Here is a 15126-nt window from a genome sequence, read left to right as displayed (position 1 = left end):
CTATTAAATCTGAATCTTCCAGGGCCTGAAACAAGTGATGTGTGTTCCAAAAGACAGCTACAATTTTCTCTTCCCTGTGGTATAAAGATTCTATTGTGAGACGTGATATAGAGCAAGATATCAGATTTGTCATTGCTTCAGGACTGAATACTGCCATTCCTGACCTCAAGCCACTACAGTTCTGGGGAAAAAAATCACACAGGAAGGAGAAAAAGTGGAGGAAATAGAAAGTACTATTGTGGGAAATTACTTTCTTTTTAAAATGGCAGCTCAGAGGCTTGGAGTATAAAAATATGAAGATGGGTTAGTGGGCAGAGTGCAAGTGAGTTGGTCAAAGATACATGATAAATGTCACTGTAATTTATCACCTACATATCTTGACCTATAGTGGGCTAGCTGTACCTCCCCACCCCCTCCACCTGGGTCAGTGGGAGGCCACTCTGCCTCACTACATGACCATATGCAATATGTATGTGTGTTTATATACATATATCTTTGTGTGTATATCTGTGTACACAAACATACATCATACACATACACACATTCTAAACATGTTTTTTTAAATGCATAAATATCACAGCAAAATCCATCACAAAGGGAATGCAAATAAATCAGTTCAAGACACAGAAACCTCCAACAGTAGAGTAATAATAAATGCACATATATCACTTATATTGGATATATGTGAAAAAGCAATAGATATGAGGGGAATGAAGAGTTACAGTTTTCAACAGCAAAAGATGGAATCTCTCACATTTTGAGCAAACGTCAAGACAAATTCCCATTGCAATGTATAGATAACTATATATACTCCGTTCCTGTGAGATTATAATGGATTTCAGAATAGGAAGCAAACTATGAAACTGTCTATCTAGACATAACAATACTTCTTTGATACAAAAGATAGGTGAAGCAAGTCATAGCTAAGGAAGCCCAAGAGTAAAATATTCAAAAGTGCCAAAGTGACTGAGGAGGAGTCCAAGTCCCATTAACTTAGTCACTTTTGAAAACAGGGCACAGCCCTGTTGCTTTCAAGCTTTTGAAAATGTTACCCAATAACACTACTGCATAAAATACACCTCAAAAGTTGTTAAAACGCTTTGTAAGAGAAAATAATCATATAGGTCATTTGAAAGGTAAGTAAATAACACACACAAAAACATCACAGAACAAAAGCAACTACATTCTTTCCAAAAATAGGCTTCCTGTGTTGTAGATATTTTTAATATTCTCAGTAATACAAAAACTTACCAAAACTAAGATGACAACCTAACAGAATGGCGAATATGATGGCTATGACATTTGTAATGTAATATACAGTATTTCACCTTTGGATCACCAGTGATTCAAATCCTATTTAGGTTACAGAGTATTGAAAGTCTGATGGAGACCTGTAAGCCTATGTGGAATCAGTAATTTCAAGTCCAGATGTCCACATCACCCAAAAAGACCATCAAAATCTCGAGCTAACTGGCATTGTACACCCATGGCAGTGATGCTAAGAAATGAGTTGCCATGGAATGAAATGTTCTCTCCTCCCTACAGAGGGTGTATGCAAAGCTTACTTGGCTATGTGGAGAAGCTTGGACTGCTGCTACTTGTACTGTATCTGTTCTGGTGATAAAAGACTGCAGTCTCCAGGGCAATTAGTCTAGATCTGTTCATAAGCAGTAAATTAAAAAAGAGAGTGAGAGAGAGAACCTGAGTTTGACTTCCCGCTATCTTGCACCTGGTGTAGCCATTTGTATCTGTGCAAAAATGATGAAAAGAGCTACCAAATCAGAATAGTACAGTGTTATATCCACTTTCTATAGGTGTAAATGACTATCTCAGGCATAAGGACCTAAAACTTGCTCCAGACGGTCAGCCAGAGTAAAAACAAAAGGTTACAACTGTAGGCATAAAGATGTGAGGACATATCATCACCACTCGTTGAACATGGTTTTCTTTAGGTGCAATTAATAACAAACAAAGAATACTAGTAATGCAATCAATTTATTCTATGATAGCACATTCAATCTCCCCAATCGAATATCCACTGAAGGAAACTCACAAAAACTAATGAACAACTTTCTTCCTCTCCCTTTCTCAAATGCACACCCACAACTCCCCTAGCTGTCCCTTTTCACTAATTTCCTATTTAAAGCACCAGTGCAAAATTTCAACATGATGCTGTGCTACGAAAGTCAGAAATTTGCTTGTTTATATTAATTAACTCATATTGCAATAACTGCATGGTTCAGCATAAGTAGGTAAGTATGTTTAGGTTTCAGTACATATACAAATACATCTACTATTGATATTTATAAACATACAGTGGCTTCTGATAATTAAAAACTTGTCCTTTGTCAACAGAGTTCCATCACTGTAAGAGAGAGTACTGGTAGTATTTCCTAGTGTTTAAAAGAGGAAAAAAACATGTCATCTCTTCAATATGGTGATATGGTAAGTCCTGGTAAAATCACTTTTAAATGGCAGCCACTGTAAAATCAAAATCATAGTGAAAAAATATAGCTTACATGTCTGATATAACTAGACAGCTGTTTTCACCAAAGCTTACGTAAAAACACTGACATCCCCAGAACTGAAATATGGCTGATAGCAATCATGATACATATTATTTTCTGATAAATGACAACTAGGGTATATGGCAACCTTTCAATATTGGGTAGTTGTTCAACTCCACTCATTCCATACACTTAGCTAGAACAGTGCAATATATATATAGATGATATGAGTTTAGCTAGCTGGCCAGATGGAACATAAAGACCATCTCAATTGTAATTCTTATGATGAAGAAATTGCAACTAAATTAGCTTAATGGAAATTGATTAAAAACAATGTATGGAATGATATATTTAACAGAGTGAATTGGCTGATTTATGGAAAAAATATAGTCTAAAAATGTTTAATCAAGGAAAGAATTCTTTGTCCTTCTGGTCATTACCTATGCAATGGCCATGCTTAACAAACAATATACATCATCAGATATCATTAATGGAAATCCTTAACAATGTCAATCCAGATACTTTTGGCTGAGAATAGCACATACGAGGCTGAAATTCCAAAATTTAAACAGATTATTTTGTAAATATTTACAGATTAATTAAAATTATCCAGAGCTACTACTGGACAAGCAAATTAACCTAAAAAGCAGATGGGAAGCACCATGTGAAACATGATGGCCACCATCAATTAAGACAATGCATCAGATTTAACTGGAACCATGGTAATGCTTTAAATTAAGGTAGAGCTTAGAAATCCATTATTTAGATTTATGAATACTAGCTGAAGGAAAGGCACTGGTAATTTTTTACAGTTTATTACAAACATATCACAAAGTGCATTTGTAATATAAATGTTTAACTGATGATGCTTTGACAAGTTGTTATGAAGCATATTATAAGATGCAAATATTGTTAAAATACGTGTGCATGTTTAATACATGAATTAAAGTAATCAAACATGCAATAAAGTGTCATAAAATTTAACAAAGATAATAAGATATTTATAAATGGCAACTAAATTGTACCCAGAAACGTAACAGTACTAAAATTAGTCCTGGCCTCAGAAGTCTCTTCCCCTCCTCTTTTTACTTATGACTTTAAATATTGACAAGCCAAGTCAAAGGTTACATGACTTTATTGGTCAGGTCCTGGAAGGTGATGTCAAATACATACCTTTTTCGCTATCGTTCTAGAAGAGCCTGAAATCTTTGATGTAAGAGTTAAGTCAGCCATTCAGAAGAAAGTTACTGATATTCCTTAACAGCAGCTTGGAACTCTGTTTCTTAGAGTCTGTTAAGAGTTAAAGTGCCTTGGATAATCCTGACTTGGTGCTTCTGCCGCCAATTTTTGGAATAGGAAAACTTGTACAATTGAAATGAATGGAAGCTCAGTGATTACAGTTCTTTCTTTGCTCACCTTGGAAACCATAACTTTAATAAATGGTTGGGAAAGAAACAGCCTTGCCTCTTAACTTTTGTGCATCTCATCAGTGGTATTCACTCTGTGAATCTAAACCTGTATAAGACTCCTCCAGAGCCCATGTGTTTTATCAGAGCTCCTATTGCTCACAAACAGCAAGCAAAATATTGATCAGAGGAATGATTCTCATGCTTCCTGAAATGTGGGAACTACCAGACAGCAGTCACCAGGATCGCTCCCTACCATTATAGCAACCAATATGTGGGTGGATTCAGGGAAAAAATGAAGAAACACTTCCACTCCAGGAGCCTGGTTTAGATTACAGAAGATATGATGAAAGGGGAGAAATACCCTCCCCTTCTATTTGGAAGCCTGTGTTCTGGGGGAAAGGAGAGAAAGGAGATTGTATTGAATGACAAAGCAGCCACAGGCTAATACCCTAACATTGCACTGGAAGTTTGTATCATGAAGCTCAATCAATATGTGATGTCTTGTAATTATGACACATATCACAATGCTTACATTGTAACTAAGAATTAGCTATAGATACCGCTATAGATACAGCTGTAGATATTTTGTAGTTTAATCTTCCTGGTTCCACTTGCTGACAAAGTGGATTTCTAGCTTTAGAAAGTTGAGTAACAGTGCATTCAGTAGTTGTGGTACATTTGATTCCTTGACTGGAATTTTGCCATTATTCTTTGTCTCAACATTTTGAAAGGTTTAACAAAATGCAGTGTCTGGAAACTGAAGCTAGACAAATACAGACCAGAAATAAAGCAATTTTTTTTAACAGTGAGGGTTATTAGCCATTGGAATAACTTGCCTGGAGACATGGCAGTTTCTCCATCACCTTAAATCTTTAAATTGAGTCTGGTTATCTTTCTAAAAGATATGCTATAGCTTAAGCAGCATGGTATTGCTGCAGGAATTAATAAGTGAGGTTCTAGATCCTGTGTTACGCAGGAGATCAGACTAAGATCATCATAATGATGGTCCCTTCTGGCCCTAAAAATCTATGCATCTACAAAACGTTTTCAGTTGTGCATTATGTATCTCAGAATCTGAGTTAAAAAGACACCGATAACTTAAAAAATAAAGAATTTTATTTTCCTAACATTCGTAACAAAAGATCACCCAATATATTATTACTTAAATATTTTTTAAAGTCCAATGTACATTTCTCTATCTGTATTGTCTGTTTACAATTTTGCACTTGTCTGTTCAGAAATTTTTCACTTTTGTTTAGTCAGTTTCACATTTAGGTGACCAGTACTACAATGTTTGAACTAGAAACTCTACAAGCTAAGTTTGTTTGTTTAAAACCAGTGTGATATCTGCTATATTCAGCTTGGGGGACAGCAAAAAGACAGCCATGACAGCACTAAAAGATGGAGGCCACATCTTAGTCCTTACACTACTTGGTCCTGAATACTACACAGCTTTCAATCATGTGGTGCTGCTGACATGACAGCTGGGGTAGACAGTGCAGCACTAAAATGGTTCCAGACATTCCTCTCCAACATGGCCTAGTACAGGGGTGGGCAAACTATGGCCCGGGGGCCGCATCCAACCCTTCAGATGTTTTAATCTGAGCTCCTGACAGGGAGCAGGGTCCGGGACTTACCCTGCTCCACATGTGCTGTGGCTTTGCGCAGCTCCCGGAAGCAGTGGCACGTCTCCCCTCTGGCTCCTACACGTAGGGGCAGCCAGGGGGTTCTGCACGCTGCCCCTGGCCCAACCACCACCCCCTCAGCTCCCATTCACCAGGAACCATGAGCATTCATGGCCCACTATACAATTTCCATATCCAGATGTATGGGCCAAAAAGTTTGCCCACCCTGGCTTAGAGTTTTAACTGCTTCTTTTCCTTGAAAGTCCTCACCTGAAGTGTCCCACATGAACTTGTTTCCTCACCTCTTCCACATCTTCATGACATCAGTTGGAGAGGTAGTGACTCTGGACTCTGCTCTCAACAATATACAATTCACAAACCACATGCGTATATCTAATTTTCTACAGATGCAACCATTTTGACATCACACGGCTGTTAAAATAACTACACAAGATCAGCTCTTGGAATAAAAAGCATCTGGCGCAAACAAAAACCGGACAAGACCAAGGTGACATGGGTTGGAAGGGGAAAGAACACTTCATAGAACACTCCACCCTCCTTCCACCGATGGTGTCCTCCTCTATTCAACAAAGTAGTGTGAAGCATCCAGATGCTGTTTGACTTCCACAGTAATATGATTATGTTTCAAATAGGGCTGTCGATTTATCGCAGTTAATTCACGTGATTAACTCAAAAAAATTAATCACAGTTTTAATTGCACTGTTAAACAATACAATATCAATTGAAATTTATTATATATTTTGGATGTTTTTCTACATTCTCATATAGTATTCTGTTTTGTAATTGAAATAAAAATGTATATTATTTTTATTACAAATATTTGCACTGTAAAAATGATAAAATAGTATTTTTCAATTCACCTTATACAAGTATCATAGTGCAGTCTCTTTGTCGTGACAGTACAACTTACAAATGTAGATTTTTTTTGTGTTACATAACTGCACTCAAAACCAAAACAATATAAAACTTCAGAGCCTACAAGTCCACTCAGTCCTACTTCTTGTTCAGCTAATCGCTAAGACAAACAAGTTTGTTTACATTTATGGGAGATAATGCTGCCCACTTCTTATTTACAATGTCACCAGAAAGTGAGAAAAGGCATTTGCATGGTACTGTTGTAGCCAGCATTGCAAGGTATTTATGCGCCAGATATGCCAAACATTCGTAGGCCCCCTTCATGCTTTGGCCACCATCCAGAGGACATGCTTCCATGCTGATGACACTCATTAAAAAAATAATGTGCTCATTAAATTTGTAACTGAACTCCTTAAGGGAGAACTGTATGTCCCCTGTTCTGTTTTACCCGCATTCTGCCATATATTTCATGTTATAGCAGTCTCGGATGATGACCCAGCACATGTTTATTTTAAGAACACTTTCACTGCAGATTTGACAAAACAAAGAAAGTACCAATGTGAGATTTCTAAAGATAGCTACAGCACTCGACCCAAGGTTTAAGAATCTGAAGTGCCTTCCAAAATCTGAGAGGGACAAGGTGTGGAGCATATTTTCAGAAGTCTTAAAAGAGCAACACTCCAATGTGGAAACTACAGAACCCAAACCATCAAAAAAGAAAATCAACCTTCTGCTGGTGGTATCTGACTCATATAATGAAAATGAACATGCGTCGGTCGGCACTTCTTTGGATTGTTATCGAGCAGAACCCGTCATTAGCATGGACGCATGTCCCCTGGAATGGTGGTTGAAGTATGAAGGGACATATGCATCTTTAGCACATCTGGCACATAAATATCTTGTGATGCCGCCTACGACATTGCTATGAGAACACTTATTCTCACTTTCAGCTGACACTGTGAACAAGAAGCAGGCAGCATTATCTTCTGCAAATGTAAACAAACTTGTTTGTCTGAGCGATTGGCTGAACAAGAAGTAGGACTGAGTGGACTTCCATGCTCTAAAATTTTACATTGTTTTATTTTTGAATGCAGTTTTTTATACATAATTTTACATTTGTAAGTTCAACTTCCACGATAAAGAGATTGCACTACAGTACTTGTATTAAGTGAATTGAAAAATACTATTTTCTTTGTTTTTATATACTGCAAATACTTGTAAACAAAAATAAATATAAAGTGAGCACTGTACACTTTGTATTCTGTGTTGTAATTGAAATCAATATATTTGAAAATGTAGAAAACATCCAAAATATTTAAATAAATGGTATTCTATTATTGTTTAGTGGTGCAATTAATTTTAATTGCACAATTAATCACAATTAATTTTTTAATCGCTTGAAAACCCTAGTTTCAAATAAAAATAAAATATAAATTCAAGAATGAAGAAGGGGGGAAATAGGTTAAGATGTGAGGTAAACTATGAGAAATCTAATTACCACTAAGTAATTTCCCATTTTCCTTAGGCTACAACATGAGAAACATTTTGACAGACAGATGATGTGGCAAGCATTGCTTAATACAGGAAGTGGTCATACCATACATAACAACACACCAGAGTCCACAGCTGAAATCAAATTTAAAATGCAGAACAAACATGTGGCTTGTCAAGACAATGTAGTGGCCTTCTAGATCAGGGGTAGGCACATGTGCCAAAGGCAGCATGCAAGCTGATTTTCAGCGGCACTGACACTGCCTGGGTCCTGGACACCGGTCCGGGCGGCTCTGCATTTCAATTTAATTTTAAATGAAGCTTCTTAAATGTTTTAAAAACCTTATTTACTTTACATACAACATTAGTTTAGTTATATATTATAGACTTATAGAGAGAGACCTTCTAAAAACGTTAACATGTATTACTGGCACAAAGCCTTAAATTAGAGTGAATGAATGAAGACTTGGCACAGCACTTCTGAAAGGCTGCTGACCCCTGGTGTAGATTTTCATAGCTGATGTCTCAGCTCTCTTTGTTCAACAGGTAGGCATCTCTTTGTAGGAATGCCTCAGCAGAAACAAGGTAACTAGCAGCTCACTAGTTTTATATGGGAAGTCAGTCAATGAATCACCATGGAGCTAGATATTGAACTATCTGCCAGTACCTATAAAGTCTTAATGCATCTCTTTACCAGATTTTAAAACAAACTAAAGTAAGAGGCGATATCTAATGATTGCCGTGAATCACTCTAACATATGTAAATGAAGAATATGACATTTAAAGGGCTTTATTTACAGTTGGAATTTGACATGTTTTACAGAGTTTTTGTTCTTTCACAAAGTTCAGGATACTTTTTTTACTTTTATTTTTTTCTTTTTATCCTTCTCTTCCTCTTCTCTCTAACTTAATTATTAATTTTAAAAAATAGATTTTTTTTCTGGTGTGCTCTGCCAGCGATGTTCTAAATTACCCAGAATAAGACAGTGCCTAATATTGAAAATATACCTACCACCAAGAGTTTCATAAATATAATAGGAGACAAAGCCAGAAGCAGAAAGGGCAGAAACAAAATTCAAAATACATGTCATCCAAGGCAAAACAAAGGCAGTGCAGAGGGCTTGATGTACAGCGTATAGTGATATGTGCAGTTCAGGTTCATGGAAAGGACCACTGTGTACATTAATGCCGGGTGAGGAGATATGCCTAAGAAGAAGATGGGAACCTCCAATTATCTCTCTGAAGTGGAAACCTCAAACTTTATTATTCTGGGGGTCTATATTGTCTTTGAAGTTTGAAATGTCCCAGATTAGAATAGTACGGCTTCCTAAAATGAAAGGCAGTCTTAGGAAAGGAGGAGGAAAGTAAGTTTGTAGTTGAAATATGCCAGCAAGCCCTTCTATTGCTACGTGCTCAGAAAGTAGTTGATTATGTATGGCATCATTTCTGGGCACTGGAAAGCTACTTGATGTTCTTCCTCTAGAAACCCCAAAGGACAGAGCAGTGACTTAAGACTTGGAATCTGCTTCTATATTCAAGCCTCTGAGCCAAAGGTGAGGTGGCAATATATGGATGAGGTCCTCACTGATTTAACCCATAAATAGATGCCAAAAGGAACCGTATTACAGAAAGGATGACAAATGGATTGAGTCTGTTAGTATGCATCTCGCAATATCTTGACCTAGTTCATCTGCAACAACTCTGATGAGCTTTACAAAATCTTTAGAATAGCATCAGGACACTTTCTGCTGAGAAAGAACTCAACCCACGTTCAACTGCAGACTCTAACAAGGGCATAACAGATGGGGCAACACAGAAGAAAAATGTCTGCAAACAGCTAAAGACAGTAGAACCCAAAAGTAGAAGGTATGAGATGTGGGTATGGCTGTATATGATACCGTCCACACACTGTTGTATGTTGACAGTTAACCACTGAAGGCACAGAATCCAAGCCCAAAGAGGTGGAAGTAGGGGAGAGCAACATGACTGAAGGCCTCTTTCCTCATACAGCATGAATCCAGGGGTTGGATGGATGAACAGTTACTACGACACTTTCTCTCTCACTTCTAAGGCCTGGTCTACACTGCGGGGGAGAGCGAGGGGGAATCAATCTAAGTTACGCAACTTCAGCTACATGAATAACGAAGCTGAAGTTGACGTACTTAGATTGACTTACCATGGTGTCTTCACCGTGGTGAGTCGATTGCTACCGCTCTCCCATCGACTCCACCTGTGCCTCTCACGACGGTGTAGTACAGTAGTCAACAGGAGAGTGCTCGGAGGTCGATTTATCGCATCTAAACTAGATTCGATAAATCGACCCCTGCTGGATTGATTGCTGCCTGCTGATCCAGCAGGTAGTGTAGACATACCCTTACAGTTCCTTGTTAAAATTGGAACTTTCTTCAGAGTCTCAGGGCTAGCTGCTGTAACAGCAAAAAAAAGGAAACATTAGAGCTCAGTGACTGAGGTATAGTCTCTCCGCTTCCAGGAAGCAAAAAAAAAAAAAAAAGAAAAAGACTTAATGAGAACCATGACTTGGAAAGAAGTGAACATGACTTGGAAAGAAATGTGAAATTGAATGGACTATTTTTATAATCAAAGTGAGTGAAGTATAAAAACCTAAATGGGTAATATATTGTAAATGGTGAAAATTAGATTCTTTAAATTGAATTTTAAATAATAAAACTTATCATACATTAACAATACAGGTAAGGGAATATTTTGTTTATTATTACAAATATGTTTAATCTACAATTTGTTATGAATTGCTTCGTAAAATAAGCATGCACCTATTCTCATTTTTCTCTCTGAGCTTTTTATGATGGGGTTTTAATTCTGCTGTTCAAACATTAATCTGCTTGAAGAAGGAAAAAATACTTACCTCATAGTTCTGCTTCCTTGAATATTCTCCCTAGAGCAAGATTGCTGGAATTTCTCAAACTCTACGAGATATTTGGTCCCCGAGGGAAGAGGTAGTCAGTCTGGGCACAAGTCACACATACTTACACCAATACCACCCATAACTCTAATCAGCTACCCTTAGAGATCTCAGTTTCTGAATGAGTGGGAACTGAAGCCCCCACCCCATAAATGAATCACAAAACAAAACAGTTGAAGTGGAAGGCGAAACAACTAATTAATCAAAGTGTAAGATTAAAAAAAAGTTCTTAAATATGAGGTAGAGGTGAATTGGTAAGTGGGAAATCTGCAAAATGACATCTTCAGAGAAACAGAATTACAAAGTAAAGTATCTGTTCCTTCTCTTAAGATACTCTCTATGAAGCAACAAAGAGTCCCGTGGCACCTTAAAGACTCACAGATGTATTAGAGCATAAGCTTTCATGGGTGAATACCCACTTCGTCAGATGCATGTAATGAAGGATTCTCACTTCAGGAGAGGGAGTAGCTTGAGGGATGTCCCAAAAGAAAATGTAACCTTAACAACTGCAACAGGTAGCAACTACAAGCCCAGTGTCAACAATATGAACAAGTATGTTTTTAATCTAATAAAAGAGCGGGATAAGCTGCATCTCAAAAAGCATCATACAACCACTTTAACAGCCAGTGAGATGGGTTCAAAAACTCAAAAAATTGTCTATAAGGGACACTCTGAAAGCAACCAAAGTGTAAGGGACAGAGAGTTTGAGCTCCACTACTTTGAAAACATGTTCTGCATGACTGAGCGACCAAAGTGGGATTCCTCCCTGAAAGCTAAATCTAGTCAATAATGTCTTGTCAATGTATGGAGTGAACACCATGTAACTGCCTCTCATATGTCTGTGACAGAAATGTCATGAAGGTAGAGTGACCCTTCACATGATCTTCCAATTTTAGGCCACATGGGGCACAAGAATTTGAAAAGAAGAAAGCGTAGCTTAAGTTGCATATCTTAGTTCGACCCCCACCACTAGTGTCACCCAGGCCTCTGACACAACCTTGGAAAACAATCTCCAATGAGTCTGTAGAAGTACCTTCTCATAAATTCTGGTTTATGGTCTGAGAGTTCATTTGTTCTATGAGCCAAAGTCACTGCCACCAAGAAACCAACTTTCCATTCAAGAAACTTGAGCATTAATATCATATAACAGGTTTTTTTTTAAGTGTCAAGTCTGGCATGAACCCGATGATGGGCGCTGCAGAGACAATGGGTCAAACCTTTGACTAGTTTATGACAGGCCAAAATAGCTGCCAAATGAATCCAGACGGTATTAGTCTTCAAGATAGACTCTCATGAGGATGTAGGTTTTATTTTTGTGTGAGAAAACTAAGTCTCCCCCGAGGGCCTGTTTTTTGTTTTTTTTTGCAATATACTGCAAATATTTCCACTAAAAATGTTAATTCTTCTGGTAGATGGCTTCAAAGAGGTCAGAAGAACATAAGATATGCACTCGGACACTTCATGACTATGGAGCATTATCTTGTGATATGACAGGGATGTCTGCAATTCACGGGGCTGGACTCAATGACCCAGGAAGTCCCTTCCAGTCCTACATCCCTGTGTTCCTGTTAGTAGTCAAGCTGCCAGAGAAAAGGATTGAGATGGAATGAGAGACCCGCCTAGGGCCCATATGTGAGGATCTATCTCAGTTGACTCAGATGGCTTCTAATAGTGTCCTTCTTGCATGCTAGGTCTGGAGCCATGAAGAATGTCTTGTGGCAAAGAACACACTCCCATAACTCCCAAATCTCCTGACATAGGAGATAGAATACAATACTCCCCTGCTTATTTAAATACATTTCAATTTCAATCAGAATAATCTCTTAAAATAACAGTTATCTGAAGGCTGAACAAAGGCACCAAAGCACTTTATGCCAAATGGAAAGACTGAGGCCAAAAAAGTAAGATTCTTCCTCCTAGTTTTCCAGAGACCGATACTATGGCAACACTCTTGGAGCAGCAACAGGGATAGAGCCCCATGGCCACCCAAGTAAAAGATATGTAAAGTAAAAAACAAAAAACAAACAGTACCTGCTGTAGAACAGCATCTACAGAGAGCTCCTGAGATGTCTGCAGTCAAAAAGGAACTCACTGAAAGGTACAAGGGTAGTGATTAGTTTGCTTGGTGATCTGCCGCACAGGAACCAAAATCCTTTGAGCTTGATGAAGGGATGCCTTTTTTGTGCTAGAGGGCACAATACCCAGAAGTGAAAATTCTGCACAAATGGTATATTCAGGTATATTCTTTTTGGCCAACAAGCATATTGTTTGTTTAGATGATTATTAATAACAAGTTAAAGAAAAATCATAATACTGAACATTGTATATAGAAAGTCGACTAATTAATTATTTGGTGTTGAAATCATGGTTTTGCTGACAAAAGTACTATTCACACAGGACAAACACACATACATAAACACCTCTAGATAACATTATGGAAACTTAGTTCTCTCTTGATGTACATTGCTACTTCCCTGGGTGATGCATATACACACAGAGGGCTGATTCCTGAAAATCATTGCATAGTACATAATGGTTGGACTACATGCTGGGGATGTCTGTGCAGATTGGAAAAAGGAATGCTCCTCCTTCAGGAGACTCCACGGCATTTTTTATTTTACAATCGAGTGCCCAGCGGTGAACACAGTGTTCAAAGTGAAATTGTATCTTCAATTTAAATAATGACATTATAATATTTTCCAGTATAATTTTCTAATAATTCTTAATACATCCTGATAGTTTGTTTGCTTTTTTTACTTCCGTACACTGGAGCAGAGGTTTTCATTGAATTGTCTGTTCACAAAAATGCTTTTTTCCTAAGTTATTACCAGTTAATTTTGAACCTATCACTGCTTACGAGTAGTTTAAATTATTCCCTTCCAAAGTGCATTACCTTACATTTGTCAATACTGAATTTTATCTGCTGTCATAGCATCCAATTACCTATTATTTTTTGTAATCTACAAATTCTGCCACCTCTTTGTTCAGCCCTTTAACCAGAACATTAATAAATACATTAAACAACGCTGTTCTGAGTACAGATTATCGGTGTAACTAAATGTTAACCTTTTGCCATGTTGAAAATTGACCATTTATTCCTACTCTATCTTCTGTCACTTCACCAGTTTCTAACCTATGACAGAACTTTAACTCTCACCCAGGACTATTTAGTTTCCTTAATAAAATTTTTTGAAGGACTTTGTCAAAGGCTTTTTGAAAGTCCTTATGAGTGATATCTACTGGTTCCACTAGTTACACTATTTTGTTGTTGCACACAAATCATTCTCGCTGATTGAAAAAAACGTGAATTCTCTTTACAGAAGCCAAATCCTACTTCCCTTTCTGCAGTGGAGATGTGTCTGTTCTGCAGTATCAAGTAACTTTGAGGCCATAGGGAAGGAGCACGATCTGTCCCCAAGGAAACTAGAATTATTACATAAATTGATATTGTAAGGGAATTTGAGAGTAAGGCTTTGTTCTGTTGTGCCTAGATATTTCAATATACATGGTGAATATTATCAAGATCTGATACAAGACTAATTAAATAGCTGAGCAGAATAGGACAGTGAAAGAAAGTGTCAGCATTAGCTTTTAATTTTATTAACTTTGTTGGTTGCTGTCACAAACTCAACATTATTTTAATACAGATTTTTGCATCTGTTCCTCTTTCATGGGACAAGTAATTCTCATATTTTGAAAAAGAAGAAAATTTCATAGATAAGTGTATAAAAATTGACAAGGTCCTTTACGAGGTATGGCCCGTCCAAGCAGTGGGGTGGTAAGAGGTGAGAGAACCTGCCTCGCCCTGCAGAAACTGTCTTAAGATACTAGACATTAAGGAGTAGCCTTCATCTGTGGTTCATTTAACATCATATATGAAAGAGGACAGAGCTTGGTGGTGGAGATGAGCTTTCTCCACAATGAACAGAAAAGTGTCACTCTAGTGCTCACTGTCAGGGAATGCTGTGCTTTTCTCTTTTACCAGGGTAGTGGGGGTTAGACACTTATTGCTGCCTGATTTTGGGGTCATGGAAATGGCAGAGCACTTTGATGTGGCCTGACAATTCACTTTCACATCTTTTGTGTAAATACATATCTAAATACCTTTCAAATGCAGACGATTCTTATTCTCTGTGACAGCCAGGCATGGAAAAAGGAGCTGAATTCTTGTCTTTCTGAAATCCAGGACTAGGAGTGAAATATAGCCAAAGATTGGAGCCTATAAGTTAATGTCTGTCTCTTGTTTTGCTATGACAAATGGCTGATAAAATAAGTAT

The 15126-nt window shown here is 37.6% G+C and overlaps 1 protein-coding gene across 6 annotated transcripts in view; it reads right to left on the bottom strand.

The window, feature by feature from the left end:
* FOXP2 (forkhead box P2) overlaps positions 1-15126 on the bottom strand; it is a 319636-nt gene that overhangs the window by 100427 nt on the left and 204083 nt on the right. The gene's annotated exons all lie outside the window — the stretch shown is intronic.

This window comes from Mauremys reevesii, linkage group 1 (genome assembly GCF_016161935.1).
Source record: "Mauremys reevesii isolate NIE-2019 linkage group 1, ASM1616193v1, whole genome shotgun sequence".
NCBI lineage: Eukaryota > Metazoa > Chordata > Testudines > Geoemydidae > Mauremys > Mauremys reevesii.
The sequence above is the reverse complement of the archived record's forward strand: the minus strand, read 5'-3'. Positions and strand labels throughout refer to the sequence as shown.